Consider the following 14391-nt stretch of genomic DNA (forward strand, 5'->3'; position numbering starts at 1 on the left):
CATACATCGCAACAGGGACTTGAATCTTTGCAGAGGCACTGCTCTGCTTTGCAGAGGAGAAGAGGTTCAAAATGCAATGATCTACTAGGGAGGGAAGAGAGACTAATGTTAAGATGGGAAGAACCATGAGGTAAGAAGAACTAAGAAGAGTAAGAGGCAAAGAAACGGGGGCAAAGGAAAAGGAGCAAGAGTGGGAGGTTAGGGATGAAGGAGACCAAGTAAGGGAGAGGGGAAGTAGGACAAAGTGGAAGAAGCATAATTAGAGGATTTTAAGGACCATCAGATCCTCCGTCAAGCAGAGTTCCACTTCAACCCACTCCCTCCAAGGGCTTTCTCAATACTTGTAAGGTACAGCATAAATCAACATGGGTACAATCTGACTAAGATTTGAATTTGGGCAGGGAAGTTTAATGTCTTGTTCTCCATGGGTAATTACATGGCCTCATGTGGGTCACTTATCAAAAGTAATTTTTAATGTAGAGGTGAGCCCTTTTGTGCTGTTCTCACTTTGATCCCCCGTGAATTCTTTGAACTCTCTGCTCCAGTGGAGCAACTAGTTTTTTGAAGTTCATAGCACTGTGTCTCACTAAGTTACTGAGACACATTTTTCATGTTTTTGGCAGACACGTTTTTAGCAATAGGAACAAAGTGATCTGTCTCCATAAATATCAAGCGGTTATTTTTGGAGAAGAATAGCGTGGGATATATTGTTGAAATATACACTTGAGTTTACCAGCTGACTATGCCTTTGATGTACTGCTACTTACATAAAGCAATGGTCTCGTAATAGTTTACCTGCATGGCTGTATTTTAGATACAGCAAATAGGAGGTAGCAAGAGCAGGCATGAAACATTGTGGTATCAGTGGTATTGTCTTCACTGCAGAAATCATTTGGGCTCTTGGGTAAAGGCCTCTAACTCCTTTCCCATCCCACATACAAAAACCTCTGACTCGAGTTTAGTGGCGCTTTCAACCCAGGCTTGCTAGACCATCCTGGAGTATAGGTTAAAGCCTGAATGAGGCTTTCACATGGACTGGTAACCTTCCTCCCCCTCCATTTTGTGGTGAGCATGCAGGCTAAACCATTTGAATACTGATAGTCCTCTAATGTCATCCCACAGTTCCCTCTTCTCCTCCCCCCCCCCCACCCTTTGTGCCAGAAGGACAGAAAAGTTCTTCCACAATTCACTGAGAAAAAATCATAGATCGGCTCAGCTTACTGCAGCGAAAGCACCATGGGCTATGCCCCCAGAATGAGCAACACACGTGGTAGTTGGGCTCTCTTTTCCTGGGCTAAAGGCAGAGAGAAGCATGTGAGGCAGACATGGAGCTAGAATCAGGGTTTTGAACTAGGAGACAGCCTGGAGTAGAGGTGGTTTGTTCTGAGCCAGGAGGAACCTGGCGGTAGTGAAGTCCCAGAGGGAATGATAGTATTACCTAAGGGAGACTGGACTGAAGTTTGAGGGGCTGCAGGGAGAGAGTGAAGAACTCTGCAGTGACTCTTGTGGTAGTAGAGAGTGGGGGGATTGGTGAGAAACAGGCTGCTGAAGGGCAAGGAGGAAGCCTGAGGAGGGCAGAAGTTTAAGTTTTTACTTTTTGGGGATTTTTGTTGAGGGATTCCATGGGACATCCCTATGAGCCCTAGCTCTGAAAGAAGTCCTAGAGAGGTTGTGGAGAGAAGGCCTGTAGAAAAGCTACAGTAGGAAGCAGGCCTTGGAGGCAGTATCAAGCAGTCTGACAGAGCAGACACTGGCTGCTGGTTATAGGGTCCCTGAGCTGTGTAATCCATTGTAATGAGAAGGCTTTGGTTCCCCTACTGACTACCAGGGAAGGTGTTGTGAGGCCTTGGAGAATGGGATAAGGACAACTGAAAACCCAAGAGACGTGATGAGGACCACAGGGCCCAGAGTTGGGGCTGAAGACCTTTTGTAAGAACATGGGACTCTTATTTGTTGGACTTTGTTACCCAGAAGGGTTGGAACTAAAATGTGATCCAATTGGAGGCAACTTGAGTCACGAGAGGAGGCAGACCCACTGCTGGACTGAAGCAACCATCAACAGGGGCCACCAGATAGGAAAGAGTTTCTATGCCACATCCACCCACAAGGGACTGTGCCTATAGTGAGTGCAGATCTACACAAATAATAAAAATATGTATTATAGTCTTTAATTACATGGTCCTTATACTTTTTTCCACAGGTATTTGCTGACAGCAGAGGAACGATGAGATTCAAATCTTGGGATCCAATCCAGGGTCTGAAGGGGAGTGTGCGCTGTGGGCACAGACTCCTCTGCCCATTCCTTTCAAGTTTGACCCTGTCTGCTTCATCCCCTCTAACCTGTCTCTGTCCGTTCTGTCTTCCCCAACCCTGGTTCTTCCAATCTTCTCACCTAGCCAGTCCTAGTCTCCACTCCTCAGGTATCTCATCTCAGTTTGCTGGCCCAACAAGTCCTAGTGCCATCCCTCTGGACTCTCTGTTCCAAAGAGTCTTCTTGCCTATTCCCAGTGCTCGCCTCCAGGGTCCTCATTTTATTTCTCTTCACGACGCTGTCCTCTAGTCAGCTCTGTGCATGTTCCCCATCCTCACTGGCTTCCAGTCCAAGTCTCCCTCCTTGGGCTCTTTGTCCATTCTCAGTGTTTGTCCTCCTTTTCCACAGATCCTTGTCTCAGACTCTTTGCCCCCCCGCCCTCCCTGGCTCTATGTATCAAGCTGCTCTTTGTCCCAGGTCCAGTTCTTGTCCCTTACGCATTTGAATCTGGCTGCTTCCTCTTCCATGTTTCCTGGGCCCATCAGCAGGGTGACACTGAAAGCAATAGAGGCACAGTTTCCCTGCTCTCAGTTCCTCTGCCCAACACTGACCCAGCCCACAGCATCGCAGACATGCAACTGCAGGAAAAGTCCTGCTTAGCCCTGGGCTGCCACATGCTCAGTATGGATGGAATCTTAGCTCCAAAGCTCTAGCAAATCTCTACTGAGCATGTGTGCCCTGTGATGTGTTGTCCCCCACACTCCCCAAGGCTTATAAGTTGACCAACTTTGGGTGGATTTTCATAAGAACACTAAAAGTCACATGCCTGTCATAGAGGCTGCATCCTTGCCAAATTCGGAGTCCCTGCTCCAAACACACGGGGGCCCTAGAGCTTCCCGAGAAAAGGTCAAAAGAATCTTTTAGCACAGGCAAAACATATTTTTCCCTAGCCATGGTCTTGGAAGCAGCTGAACCAATTTGGCTGAAATTTTTCAATGGTTAAAGTTTGGCAAAGTTTTAAGCAACTGAAGATGGGGCTGTTTTATGGGAAGTATCAGACAACCTTAAAAATGGGTGGTGTTGCCAGTGTCACCTGTAATGCGCTCCAGTAATCAAGTATCACAAAGTTAAAGATAGCAAAGACAGGGAGTCCGTTCTCCTGCAAGTGCAAGATATATTGTACTCACAAAAGAGGAGGAGGTAGCAAATATGAAAGGGGGCGTTGGTCTTCCAGACAAAAGAAGCATGATTGTGACCCAGGGGCATCTTGGTGACGACTGGCAGAGGGCACAGAGGGTGCTTAGAGTTTTATTGGACTCCTCTGGGTCAGGTATATACATAATTCACTAAAGGGTAGCATGTGAGGTCTCTACCGAGAGCCAGTGGCCCACTGCAATCATTGCAAAATGTACATTCAGATACTGTTTAAGGACTTATGGGTCAGTAGTGACAATGACATCCTTAAGGTATGTGAGCTAAGGCAGATCACTAGAAGGTGATAAAAATGCTTCTGTCCAGCAGGTGGGAAGTGATGCTTATCTTTCTCTGGCTGCTTGTGTGTATTGTCTATTTCACAAGGGAGGCCTATGTGTAGACTGAGCCAAATGCTAATCAGGAAATTGTGAAATTGACCAGAAAGGAGCATTCAGGAAAAAACAACAGAGGGTGTATTGTTTACCAGTTCAGAGAATGGAATGGGGGTATAACTGAAGGTGCAGGGGGACACCATGAATCCTTTCCATTGAAGAGGCAAGCTGAAGCGTGACTTGTCTCATGTACAGAAGATCATAGCCAAGCCTGCTGTAATATGGTGGAAGGATTTTGGGGAGTTTTGTCCTATAAGACATGACAATAACTAGTTAAGTAAATCTAGGTTTTAGAGTGCATGTTAGGTTTTTATTTATATGTAACAATTTGTTACCAATACTTCTACTTGTTATTGTTCGAATCTATCCTCTTTGTTAATTACATTTTTGCTTATTTTTACTACAAACATATCTAAGAGCTGTGTGTTAAGTGGAGCAGTGATCAGAGGTGTAACTGGGAACCTGGGGGGTTACTATTTCTTTGGGAGCAGTGAATTTGTAACAACTGCAAATGTCCAGTGGAAAAGGGGCTGGACATTCCAGGGGGACTCTCAGAGGCCCCAGGGGATGGGGTGTATCTATTATTAGCCTGCAGAGGGAGAGTGGAACCTGCAAAGGCTGAGAGGGGAGTCCTTATGTTGCCTATAGCTGGTGGAATAAGGAAGCAGGGACAGACACAGCTTCCTCACACTAAGGCAGGTGGTAACAAGGTGCTCCACAATCCTGGGTACTCCTTGGAAGCGTGTCAATGATATTCCCATTGTAGAATTTTAAGATCCAATCCTGCAATGTGTAGTGTGCATGGGCTGCACAGAACCATATTGATTCCAGTGGGAGTGTGACACTGTCTGGATTAGGGGTGGCCATTTATAATGTTATCGATATCAATATTGCAAAATTATAATAATCTGTACAAGTTATGCCATATCAGGTACCGTTGAAAAGGTTATAATTTGCTAAGATTGATCAGCACATTTATATGTATGTGTCAATTTTTATTATAAGTTCTAAATATGTATGGCATGTTTGTAGTTCAATTTATGCTGTATTTCTGGGTGACAGCCCCAGACAGGATGGCAGCAGCACTAAGCCTGCTTCATGACCCATCAAGAGAATACAAAGGTAGTGAGAGAACTCATGGGCTACACCTTATGAGTCACTAGGGCATGTAAGAACATGCCTAGGGACAGGGGATTCTGAGGCTTTTCCATGCCATGTGCTGCATGACTGTGTTTGGGGCAAGCCACATAGCTAAGGGACATAAAAGGCAGCTGCACCATCCCCATCTTGTCTTAGTTCATTCATTCCTGCTTCCTACCTCTGGATCAAATCATCTGCAACTGAAGCTGTGAAAGAAGGACTGAGACCCATCCAGGTACTGGATGTACAGCAGAGGAATTGTACAAGACTGCAAACTCACCTATTCTGCTGAGAAACTGATATATATGGACTTTAATGTTTCTTGTATGTATCTGATTGCTTTGACCATTTAATATGTCTTCTCATTTGTTTCTTTCCTTTTATAATAAACTTTTTGTTTTAGTTACTAAAGGATTGACTGGCAGTGTGGTATTTTGGGTAAGATCTAAATGTATATTGATCTGGTAATGTGGCTGACCCTTTTGGGTCAGGAGAACATTTTGGTAAAGACACTAGAGTTTTAAATAACTTATCTCTTTACTGAACCTAGTTGCTGACTGGGAGCCAGAGACTGAAATGTAATGAAGGGGGGCTGTGTAATTTTTTTGTTTTAGCTTCTTGATACCAGTGTGGAGAATCAGATGCACTGTTTGTAACTGGCTGGGGAATCTAACTGCAGTATTAGCCACCAGTTTGGAATAATCTGCTCTCCTTTTTGCAACCTGTGCTGATCTTGGCATTTTCAGATGGGCTACCCTGGGCACAGACGGGTCATAGTGGCATAGTTGGCAGGATCTACAGAACCAGAACGTTTGGTGTTTGGATCAGAATTCCCCCGCGATTCCAAAATTAAAATTTGTTACTGAGCGGGTTAAAGGTCCAAGTTAGTCACAATGAGTGCTCCACGATCCATAGGAAACAATCAGACGGCAAGCCCAAAAGATAGCCAGCATCTTCAGCATGAGAGAGAAATGTCAAAGCTTTGAATGCAAGCGAAGGAAGCTCTGGCCCATCTGGAAAAAGAAGCTGATGGGAGATGGATGGCTGCTGAGGAAAGGGCTCATCAGAGGCAGATGGAAGCGGTCAGAATCCAATTCCAGACCCTGAAAGCGAAAAAGAGTCTGCCATTGCCTGGGAGTCCAGCTCTTCTCAACAGCAAAGATTGGGAGAGAATCTGTCCAATTTATAACAATTTTGGTAGGTTTAATAGTGATATGGTAAATATATGTAAACAGGTTAATGTCATAACCCAGTCCCAGAGAAAGTATGAATGTGAAGCTTCACTGTTACCTGTAATACACAGGGAAATTAGTGAAGGGTGTGTGTGTGCATGACTCTAAAGAGTTTTCTGTGTTTAGCCAGGTATACTGTGACAAGGAAAAGAGTGTCTCTAGCCTTGGGATTGTGGAAAATAGCAGCTTGTCTGTAGAGAAAAGCAGTTTATCTGCTGAGGGAGAGTTTGTCTCCAGTGTTTTGCCTGTGGAGCAGACAGAAAGTACCTCTAAATTTATGCTGATTGAGGATTTGTCAGTTGTACCAGAGGTGGTTCTGGACTCAGCTAAAACCCAGGAAGGAAGTGGTCCTAAGCCTGTGTTTGTTAGGGATGATAATTTGCCCATGGAGGGAGCTACCCCAATCTCCAAATGTTTGCCTGTGATCAGCCATTTGGGCTGGGACAAGGGGGAAGAAATCTCAAACTGTGTGAATGTCAAGAATAGAAATTTATCTGCTGACGGAGAGTTTGTCTCCAATCTTCTGTCTGAGGAGCAGACAGAATGTGCCTCTCTGCATATGCTGATTGAAAATGTGTCAATTGTCTCACAGAATTCGTTCTGGACTTAACTGAAACCCAGAAACAGACTGTTGTAGCTCAGGAAGATGTTTTCTTAGCGCAACTCCTAACAGAGGAGGGAAAGGACAGAATTCTATGGAAAAGGCATTATTGCTTAAAAATGCTCCTGAAGGAATAAAACCTTATTATGGTAGCTTTTGCAAGCAGTTTACTGTTACAGAAGGGTGTGGATTCTGGGGAAGTGAATTGATTGAATTAGCTCAGGATGAATCACTGCCTGTAGCAAGCAACAGTTTATATGTTGAGAGACTTGGTTCAGTTTCTAAGTGCCAGAGTTTTTCAAATGTGTATGGCCTTGCTTTAAAAGGATACAGTGTGGATAACTTGGAGAAGGTTTCTTATGGAATGAAAATTATTGGAAAGTTTCAACAACCCTGTAACTAAGTGGCTGTGCTTGGCCAGCATATTGGGGAGACAGTGTTGTTGGAGCATGTATGTCTCCATGATGACTTTTTTAATAAATTGAACAGTCTGTGTCTCAGGTTCAGAGGGAAAATTGGGTAGCTAGATCTACAGAGCAGAACAGCTGTGCAGTTGATCTCTTGGGAATACAAGGGGCAGCAGGCAAACTCTCACCTCTAGACACTTTGGATATGTCTTGTAGTCTCTTAGTGGACTCAGGTACATCTGATTTCATGTGGAAGCAGAGGTTGGTAGTGAAAGGACATCACAACTTTGTTTCTAACATACTGGTGAAAATGCTTGGTATCTCTTTAAAACAGAATCCAACCTGGAAATTGGTAATGGTTGAAAATTTGAAAGCTAGTGAACTAGCTAATGTGTGTGTTGGTGCAAGTTACCTGCCTGATGGGGGAAATGAGGAAGGGAGATTTGCCCATAGCTGTTAGCATAGAGGACCCACTTGGCAAGATCACATAAGATATGCAGAGATTATATTGCAAGAACAGATCCAATCCACTATTGATTTAAACAAACCCATTGTAACGTTTATAGGAAAAAAAATTTCTCCAATAACATTGTTGCCTCCATAATGAACCATCTAATCCATTTTTTCAATAATGCTAAACTCGTGGTTTCAATGATATCTCGTAGAAATGCGTTCCATGGACTAGGTGTATATTGTGCCAAAAATGTTGTTTTTTCTTTGTATTAAGCTTGCAGCCTTCAGTTTCAATGAACATTCCCTTGTTGTGTTACAAGAAAGCAGGGGAATAGTAGTACCAAATATTTTCTCACTGCCATTTATTTTCAATGCCTTCATTATGCCCCTTCTTAATAGTCTCCTTTCTAAATTAAACTGTCTCAGCATTTTCAGTCTTTTTTCATATGGAAGTCTCTCTAGGCCTATGCTCATTTTGTCACCCATTTCTGAACCCCTTCTATGTCTTTCAGTCTTTTTAGACAATGGCAAGAGGATTCCAGGTGTACCGATGTTTTATATAACTGCCTTATAAGTTCTTCGGTATTGTTTTCCTTCCCATGCGTCAAGTTACAGTGACAACAGGCTTGTGCAAACGCATTTTGAGCAGTGCTGGAAGAGAAAGGATTTACATGTAATTATGAAAGGAGAGTTGATTCAAACTTAGTGTTAGGAATAACTGATCAAGCTATGGATCCAACAAAATAATAAAGGACCTGTTCCTGCCAAATTTCTATCCTACTTCCATAGAAGTTTGCAAGATTGGGCCTAAAACATCAAGTTACTACAGGCACTTGATAAGTTTACACAGTTCCAGTGGTGCGGATGTGCATTAAAAGAGAAATGCAGGATGGCATGCAATCCAGGGGTGTGTGGGGTGTTTTTTAAATCATACCTTGGAAATGTTAACTTGTCATCCCATGAGCAGACACCACCAGATTGTGCCCCAAACCTTCCTATAGAGCTTATGTAGTGCGTAAATTGCTTGCAGTTAAAGATCTGAACAGCATACACAAGCTTCTCCCCCTCACCAGCAATTACTATACAACTGTTCCAGAGGGGTAGCTGCGTTACTCTGTATGCTGCAAAAACAACGAGAGTCCTGTAGCACCTTAAAGACTAACAAATTTCTGCGGGCATAAGCTTTCGTGGGCTGCAACCCACTTCATCATGCATTTGACACTTAATTGTTCTAGAATTGATTGGCAGCATATGTACTCTTTAGGTGAACTGGACTAAATTATTTATGAAAACTGATTGGCTTTTAACAATTTTCTCCTTAAAATCTATTTTGTTGGAAAATAAGAGATGAAAAGCAAGACACATGATTTATTGTTCACTACTTCAAAAGGGAAAGCTGTTGCTGCTGACTAAATAAATTTCAAGTTACCTTGGGCTGATAAAGATAATTAAGTGATGACAGGTTAGTCGTCCATACCACACATAAAGGAAAACAGGTTAGGTCAAATTCATCCCTCATATAACTCCATAAGGCAAAATTTTGCTGTTAAACTGAAGCAAAGTCTTAATTGGGTTGTTCAGATGTAGAGAGAGCAGAATTTGGCCTTGTGGAATTATACCAGGATGAATTTGACCATGCAATATAGGAATCTTAATAAAATCACAACATGGATTTGAATTCATATCCCTCTAAACCTATAAAAGATGCTAAGGGCAGATTCTGTTGTTCAACTTATGCAACCTTGCTAGTTAGTGTCACCCTTCACAACCTTACTTCACAGGGATCCAGCAGACCTCCTGAGGGAAGTAACTCCTTAGGTAAGATACTTGAAATCAATGGGAGTTTTGCAAGTCAATAGAGCCAGGATTTCACCACTTGCACAGAGCAGGACCTGCCTTTGGCTCAGTTCAGATAGAACCTGGGAGCAGAGTACAAGGACAACCTGGCTGACCTCCATTGCCTGGGAACAGTATAAGGAGTAAGTTATAATACTGTTATGTACTATAGGCCTGCTTGCTCCCTCCATTCCTTAGAAGGACTCCTGGTAAGTCTCTTGCAAGGGGTATGCAATCTGGGTGCCCCCAGTTCTACAGCAATGAATTCAGAAAGTGTTCTAGTTGCACCGTTGCTTAATTCTGGGGCTAGAGGAACTGCATTGCATTCTGGAGGTAACAGGGAATCTGGGGAGGGGAAACCTCTGTTCACATGTGTTGCAAAAGGTTAGAGATGCTAAAACTCCATTTGTATATTAGGAGATTTAAGTCAATGTAGCTACCCTATGTGTTGTGCAAGTCCCCTTTGTAATAAACTTTTTGCACTTTTCTAAAATTAAACATCTGTTTGTTCTACACAGTTGGGCTTTTTCCCAGATTGTGTGGCATGTATTCCCCTAATTTGGGCAGGTCAGTTTACCAGTGTAGATCTTCCCAGTCACATTTCCAACACCACATTCCTGAGGGGTGGAGGATTTTTAAAAAAAGTAATTGGCAACACACAAAGAGTACCACCTTTCACTGGATATTAAAGATGGTGATTTGTATGCTATTGCCTGATCAATCTTTTCAATACTTCTGAGCTTTCACTGTTATTTTTGGAAATATTCAGCACTTCCTTTGCATCCTTACTCTCTGTCAAAATTGCTGGAAACTTGGCTTTCATCACTGTGGTTCATAAAGGAATTAACACAATGACATATGGCTGCTTGTAGTCAATTTATTCATTGTTGGATAGGCTAGATAAAATTCAAGCTAAACTTACAGCTTTAAGACTGCATATATTTTTATATCGCAACTTACTTTTGATCACAATGGCTTCCTTAAGGGGGTTGTAATCTATCATTATAGTAGTGCTCATATACTACAGCAATGAGTGGAACAGAAAGCCCAAAGTCAATAATAGAGAATACTGGGAACAAATAAGTGTTAAAGCCCAGATTTCCCTTCCCATAAAAGTTAACCTGCTGAACAGGAAAAGTTGCTTGTAACACACCATGAAGTTGTTTGAGCAGTGTCTCCACTGTACTACGCCCCCGAGGGTGCTGAGGGAGTTGGCTGATGTGATTTCAGAGCCATTGGCTATTATCTTTGAAAGCTTGTGGCAACTGGGGAGGTCCCTGAGGACTGGAAAAAAGCAAATATAGTGCCCATCTTCAAGAAAGGGAGGAAAGAGGATCCAGGGAACTACAGACCGGTCAGCCTCACCTCAATCCCTGGAAAAATCATAGAGCAGGTCCTCAAGGAATCCATTTTAAGGCACTTGGAAGAGAGGAAGATGATCAGGAACAGTCAACATGGATTCACCAAGGGAAAGTCATGCGTGACCAACCTGATTGCTTTCTATGAAGAGGTGACCGGCTCTGTGAATGTGGGGAAAGCGGTGGATGTGATATACCTTGACTTGAGCAAAGCTTTTGATATGGTCTCTCACAGTATTCTTATCAGCAAGTTAAAGACATATGGGTTGGATGAATGGACTATAAAATGGATAGAGAACTGGCTAGAGCATAGGGCTCAACGAGTAGTGATCAATGGCTCCATGTCTAGCTGGCAGCCGGTCACAAGCGGAGTGCCCCAGGGGTCGGTGCTGGGGCCGGTTTTGTTGAACAACTTCATTAATGATCTAAAGGATGGGGTAGATTGCACCCTCAGCAAGTTTGCAGATGACACTAAGCTAGGGGGAGTGGTAGATACCCTGGAAGGTAGAGATAGAATACAGAAGGACCTAAACAAACTGGAGGATTGGGCCAAAAGAAATCTGATGAGGTTCAACAAGGACAAGTGCAGAGTCCTGCACTTTGGATGGAAGAATCCCATACACAGCTACAAACTGGGGACCGATGAGCTAGGCAGCAGTTCTGCAGAAAAGGACCTGGGGGTTACAGTGGATAAGAAGCTGGATATGAGTCAGCAGTGTGTCCTAGTTGCCAAGAAGGCTAATAGCATATTGGGCTGCATTAGTAGGAGCATTGCCAGCAGATCGCAGAAAGTGATTATTCCCCTCTCTTTGGCATTGGTGAGGTCGCATTTGGAGTATTGTGTCCAGTTTTGGGCCCCCCACTACAAAAAGACAAGTTGGAGAGAGTCCAGTGGAGGGCAACAAAAATGATTAGGGTGCTGGAGCACAGGACTTATGAGGAGAGGCTGAGGGAACTAGGCTTGTTTAGTCTGCAGAAGAGAAGAATGAGGGGAGATTTGATAGCAGCCCTTAACTACCTGAAAGGGGGTTCCAGGGAGGATGGAGCTAGTCTGTTCTCAGTGGTGGCAGATGACAGAACAAGGAGCAATGGTCTCAAATTGCAGTGCGGGAGATCTAGGTTGGACATTAGGAAAAAGTTTTTCAGTAGGAGGGTGGTGAAGCACTGGAATGGGTTACCTAGAGAGGTGGTGGAATATCCATCTTTAGAGGTTTTTAAGCTGAGGCTTGACAAAACCCTTGCTAGGATTATTTAGCTGCAGTTAGTCCTGCTTTGAGCAGGGGGTTGGACTAGATGACCTCCTGAGATCCCTTCCAACTCTATGAGTCTATGATACTATTCCATTTTGATAATGTGGGCCTTGCAATCCAGAGCAAGGGCACAGGGCTACTTAAGACGGAGATCTGTGGAAATTAGTCCAAAAGCAGTGTGTTGACAACTTTTGTGGATTTATTGAGTGCCTTGCAATATCTGATGGGGTAGTTTGTTTGTTTTTCCCTTAAAGCCCCAGCTGCTGGAATCATGTGATTGCATGGAAATCTCAGCTTTTGTTTTTTTTAAACAGTGAATTTCTAGCCCTCATGCTTGTAGAGAAAAGCATGAAACGGGGAACAAAGCCAGAAGGCAAATAAAAATAACCCCAATTTTATTATTTTTAAAAGTCTCATGATTTTTGAATATTTGGATTTGGCTGTATTGAGGAGCTCCAATCTCAGCAATGAAACTGAAGTCCATCCATATTGATTGAGAGGTCCCTTCAAACTTAGAAGCACAGCTGCTTTGCGTGTCTCAATGCTCTGACCAGCATTAACTTGTGCTGCAGTTGACGATGGATTTGATTCCCCTTCCAAAGGAAGCGAGGTGTGTAGAGCAGATGGTCTGCCCAGTCCCTGAAATGACTTTCTTGGCCCCATGCCACTATCTGAATGCTTATGGAACTCCATTGTTTGGTTTAGACGTGGAGGGTCTTCTGTTAAGCTAGGAGAAGGGCTGGAGTATGCTGCAGAGCTGCTGCCGTTTCCCATCTTCCATGATCCTCATGGCAGTCTTGCAAATGTGAGATTCTCATATGCAGAGGCAACAGCTTCTTCAGTCACCACACTTCTCTCCTAAACTAGGGGGCTTCCGCTGCTTATCCTTCCCCCCAGGAGACTCCTACTGCTCTTGCTCTTTCATTCTTCCTGATTACAAAACACTGCAGCTTGCTTTGCCACCATCCCAGCCTAAGAAATCTGCCCACTAAGGTTATTCCACAGGCAGGAGGCACCATGTGTAGCCACCTTCACCTGTGCTTAGAACTAGCCCTGTCCCTGGAAGGATGATCTGGTGGTTAGGGCACTAGCCTGGCATTCAGGAGTCCTGGATTCAATTCCCTGCTCCACCAGACTTTATTTGTGAACATGGGCATGTTATTTAGTCCGTCCATGCCACAGTTCCCCATTTATAAAAGGGGGATAATACTGCTTCCCTACTTCACCGAATAATAGTAGGGGAAAATATATAAAGATTATGAGACATTCAGATACTATGATAAGGGGGGCCATATAAGTACTATAGATAAATGCCATTCTCCCCCCCCCCACACACACACACACATGGTCTTTGATCCTTTCTGGTCATATAAGTGGATGGAGACATCCATTCCTTGGTTAGGGAACAGTCCTATATCAGTTTGCTTAGGGCCTTATCTAGCAGAATACATCCATGGTGTCCTGTGCCACTCAAACCTTTAACAGTCATTGATGCTGACTCATGCCCCTGCTTTACAAAAATGACCGTCTTCCACAGTACTAGCCCCAAGGGCTGCCATGTCACTACTGTAAACTGGAGTGCGTTGGGCCATCTCTGTAAAATGCTGTTGTACTTTTCTTTGATAAGAAAGGGACTGGCCTATCTAAAGATGGCCTGTTGCAGTGAGAAAAATAAAAGTCTGCACTAGGAAGTTGGAGAGTTCTGTATATGGAATTCCTGATTCCCATGCTCCACTACTAGAGATTTTTCAGTCCATCTATGCACACCCTTTCACTCCACGTGCTCTGACCATGGCCACACAAATCGCAGGATTTACTAGGGCGCTAGGATTTAAGAAAACCCCTTGTGTCAGAGTTCAACATAGTATCAAAGGAGTCCACCTTGGATCCTCCCCCACCTCCCACATCAACATGTTGGCTAACGAAGATAAAATCAACTGGGTTAGAATCAGTGGAAATAGGTAAGGGACTGTGATATTCCCTGCGGGTATCCGGGGTTGTGAAGCACCGCACTACTACCTGCCCTTATAATGAATGGGCCTTGTTTGTGCCTGCCTGGGATCAACTCCCTGATGCCACTGGCCACGGGCAACACAAACATTTCCCTCCAGACCTACCCAGGCCTTTCTCTCTCTCTTTACTGGTTAGCGATAGGCACATTCCAACCCCTGAGTCCTCAAAGTATCTTCTGTAGTGTCCAGCCCACTCCACTGGACATTCACAGAAACACCAGTCTCGCTGTTCCCAAAGGAATAAAACACCGCAACTTACTAGTTA

General features: G+C 43.8%; 1 protein-coding gene across 1 annotated transcript in view; it reads left to right on the forward strand.

The window, feature by feature from the left end:
- SRD5A2 (steroid 5 alpha-reductase 2) overlaps positions 1-14391 on the forward strand; it is a 58852-nt gene that overhangs the window by 17989 nt on the left and 26472 nt on the right. The window lies entirely within an intron of this gene.

The sequence above is a fragment of the Emydura macquarii genome, unplaced genomic scaffold, assembly GCF_026122565.2.
Source record: "Emydura macquarii macquarii isolate MOO-44397 ecotype Brisbane River unplaced genomic scaffold, CSIRO-AGI_Emac_v2 contig_1597, whole genome shotgun sequence".
In the NCBI taxonomy this organism is placed as follows: Eukaryota; Metazoa; Chordata; order Testudines; family Chelidae; genus Emydura; species Emydura macquarii.